General features: G+C 39.9%; 1 long non-coding RNA gene across 1 annotated transcript in view; it reads left to right on the top strand.

The window, feature by feature from the left end:
* Positions 1-1,343: 1,343 nt before the first annotated feature.
* Positions 1,344-4,178, top strand: part of LOC104958999 (uncharacterized) — an 8,555-nt gene continuing 5,720 nt past the window's right edge. The window contains exons 1-2 of the long non-coding RNA XR_799814.1: positions 1,344-1,524; positions 2,420-2,522. This is a non-coding gene — a long non-coding RNA (uncharacterized lncRNA). The remainder of the gene's footprint in view (positions 1,525-2,419; positions 2,523-4,178) is intronic.

The raw sequence follows: 4,178 nt of genomic DNA, 5'->3' as shown, positions 1-4,178 counted from the left end.
AACGCAACTTATGATGCCGAATTTAACAAACACATTTAATAGTTGGTTTAAACGGCATAATCATAATAAGGACGATCGTCCGTTCTGTGATTCTCCAGAGCACACATGTTATGATGTCAGGGTCATGCAGAGTGAGATGAGATCGCTGTCCCTTTAAGAGAGAGAGAAGAGGGTGTGGCTTTTGCATGTGTGTTTGTGGATGGTAGAGCTACAGTGAGGGAACGTTGTGTATGTTTCTGGAAGTGAAACGAGGGAGCAGAAAAACAGAGGTCTGTGATGTATTTTGTGAAACAGAAGAACAGCTAAATAAATGCAACGGCCTCCCAAGAAGAGCTCGCCTCTCTCCAGTCATTTAAGCTAAAGTGGGTTATTGAACCTGAAGCTTGTTGCTTCTGCCCTCCTCGACTACGGTCTGGGAGCCGACAGGAAAGTTCAACACACAGATGGCCAGTCCGCCCCTTTGTAGCATATTATTTCGATGAGAGATGAGCAGATCGCCACTGGGCTTTCAACTAAATACACAGCCACGCAAAAACTGCGGCATTTGTACAGCTCCTTATGGGTACTGCAATTAGTGAAGTGCTTTCCTCCGTGGTGAAACGATCAGCACTGCACCACGGAGGAAAGTCACCTGGAGTCAAGGAGAGCGGGGCTGCGTTGCGTGCATGGCTTCCTTCTGCAGGTAACGGGGAGACGCGCTCTGGCGGGGGTCTCGTTCAGGATCCGAAAATACAATTTAAATATGTTGCACTCTTATTCCACTTATTCCTAGTGTGCCACTGGTTATGGTGCCGCGTGCCAATGATGGCACGCGTGCCAGGGGTTGCCGACCCCTGGTCTAAATAATACAAATGTATTCCCATTGTGGATTGCTGATATCAGAACATTTTACCGCATTGCTAACATTTATTAAAACGGTTCTAAAAAACACAAGCAATCAGATAAGTTTTGTAAAGAAACCCCCAAATAAAACCAATGTTAAGTGTTAAGTTATTTTCCAAATATTCACAGTCAACAGATTGACTTCCTACACTTCTCTGTGGGTATTTTGGGTATAAGTAGATTTTATTTTCAAATAGGCATTAAACATTCAGTGTCAGGTAGTTAAATTGTACCCTCCAATATAGTGGTTTACTTCTTATAACTTCTACAACTTGACAGCTTGTGTTTCTAGCCCTGTATGACTTAATTGTAGCAATGTAACTGTGATCCAAGATCTCAGCAATTACTTAGTTGAGTACTTTAAAATAACTGATGGAAATAATGGAGTTCACAGGTGCTCAGGAAGTACAATTGACTAAAACTAAGTGCTTTAAATGGCTGTCTGATGGTCTTTGGACGGTGTCTCTGTCTCTGATAGGTTGGCAGGGTGTGGACTGCTCCATCCCGTGCTCCAGTGGTACCTGGGGACTGAGCTGCAACCAGACCTGTCAGTGTGCCAACGAGGCGGCCTGCGACCCCTCCAACGGCACCTGCACCTGCTCCCCGGGCTGGAGGGATGAGTACTGCGACTTACCGTGTCCTGTAAGTGCAATCTTTAGTTCTTTTGAGGAAAATAAGGTGCAGCAAAGTTTGGGGAAAAAAGGGTTTGAGCTTCTTTAAATAACAACAATACAATGTAATGCAATAGAAAATTGTATAATAAAATGCGATATGATACAACGCTATACAATACAATGCAAGATACGGTATGATACGAGTACAATGAGTTACGATGCAATATGATATGATGCTGTACAATACAAGGTACGATACAATAGAAGATACGATACAATATACCATATAATACAAGATACAATGAAGTATGATACGAGTACAATGAGATACAGATGCAATATGACACATCATACGATGCTGTACAATGCAACATACGATACAATAATGATGGGAACAATTCAAATGTGCTGTTCTCGACATGGTTTGGGTCAGAGAGTTGTAATGGTAAACGGATTCAAAGTTTCTCGAAGGCTTGACCTACAATCTTTAATCCATTGATGATATGGTGGAGCAGTTTTGACTTTTAAGTGATAAACAATATTTTTACCATCTATAACAGCTATACTGTAGATGCCTGACAAACGCAGATGTGAAAGGGAAAAAAAGAATTTGTGTAATTGCCCTAAAAACCTAATGCAGTGAAACAAATTCTTTGTTTGGTCCTTTTACCAACATATTCCATGTAATTACTGGAAAAAAGATGATCTATCATCCCACTCGAGTTTGTATATGATAGTACCTTGTGTATTTATGAGAGATGGATGGTGAACCAAATAGTGTTCTATAACTCCACGCAAACACTTTTGTTGTCAGTGTTACCTTACAGAGATGATAACACTGTATCATCAGAATACTTAACAATTCTGATGTTAAGACAGTCAATTTTGTTAATGCAATATGTCTGCTGTGTTCTGGCTATTAGGAGGGGTCATATGGGCTAGACTGCAGAGAGAGATGCGACTGTTTCAACGCAGACGGATGTGATCCGGTGACCGGCTTCTGCCGCTGCCTTGCAGGCTGGACCGGTGAGTTTTGAGGCTGCTGTTTAAGACAGATAAAACACTGGGATCACCAGAGTTTAAGCTTCTGGCAACAGGAATGACGCCCGAAGACTCCAATTGTCTGGTTTCACAAAACTTCTTCCTTAAGTAGGTCTAAAAAGGAAACGACTATTCTTCTGGAGGTAAGATGTACAACAGTTTGATTTATTTTAGGATACCGTTTGTATTAGACCAACATAACAAGAAAACCATTATTTTAAAGTGAAGATTTTATGAGGGTGTTTTGTGCAACTGATTTTATTTTAGGTAAGCTGTCACAGTTTGTGAAACAAGCAGGACCCAAATGCAGCTATAAACTGAAAAAACTCCTTTATTTTCAAGGCTATGAAATATATACAATGACAAAACAGAACACTCACCGCAGAACTAGTCATGGCACAAGACGAACCGACAAAGACAGACAGAAAAAACCCAGCACTTAAATACACAAAAGACTAATCACACAACAAGACACAGGTGAGGAGGGAGGAGGAAACACAGGGGCCACAGGTGAACACAATTAGACACCAGGGAAAAGGACCAGACAATAAACAGGAGGAAAACATGACAGGGAAAACAGCAAAACACCCAAACCTAGACATAGAATCGTGACATATATAAGCCTTAACTCAGAATGTAAGGAATATCAAAACTAACAATGTTAAGTGCAACTCTCAAAGCGAAGACATTCTGAAGGATGTGTGGCTGGCGACAAGAATACACAAGAAGACACAACAGATCAATATGACACACAGAAAAAATTATAAATATATTATCTCTTATCCTAAAACTGATAAAATTCAAGCATGGGTTTGACAGCTTCACAAGATGAAGCACCTTTTACGACTCTTTTAGTTGTTGTTCTTTTTTTACATTAAACCAACATCCTCCACAGTGACATTGCACTTAATACGCCATATTTAAGTTGCTAAACTTTTATCCATTAATTGTCAATCAGATTAGTGGTGATCGATATGAGAGCTGATGAATATGGAAAATATTTTATGCATTGCCTCAGGGAGAAAAGGTTATGAAATGACATTGGGAAAAGACTCAACATATTGATGAATATCTCGATTCAAATGTCAGACTAAATAACTAATAACTAAATAAATCCGGCTTGCAGAAGTAAAGTGTTTTTTTTGCTCTATGCAATTACAGTGAAGTGGTTAATCACTAAAGATAAATGGCCCTATGAGATAATAGGAGTGTAGCTTTTTATTCAAAGTAACTAAACAAGCAAAACTTGATATGTTTATGTTATGCCACTTTTTCCTAATGTGGATACACATGAGGAACAATCATATTTTCACTGAACACGTTATTTGTTAGACATATGATGACATAGCATACACCAAGTTTATCAGACATTTCATAACAATTTTCATTTTTTTCTCATCTGTTGTACGATCGCCAGGTGACATTGAAATGTGCCATTTGTGGTACAAGTTAATCTACGGGCATCTGCATATACACAGTATGGTGTGCTCAATCACATTTAAAGACGGTCTTTTGAAAGACATTTATAGTATTGCTCTAAATCAGTGGTTCCCAACCTTTTTTCCCAAGAGCCCCCCAAATGACTCCTGTTGGAAGTTGCGTTCCCCCCCCCACACACACACACACACACACACACAAGGG

Source organism: Notothenia coriiceps, unplaced genomic scaffold (genome assembly GCF_000735185.1).
Source record: "Notothenia coriiceps isolate Sejong01 unplaced genomic scaffold, NC01 NC01_scaffold00029664, whole genome shotgun sequence".
Taxonomy (NCBI): Eukaryota; Metazoa; Chordata; class Actinopteri; order Perciformes; family Nototheniidae; genus Notothenia; species Notothenia coriiceps.
The sequence above is the reverse complement of the archived record's forward strand: the minus strand, read 5'-3'. Positions and strand labels throughout refer to the sequence as shown.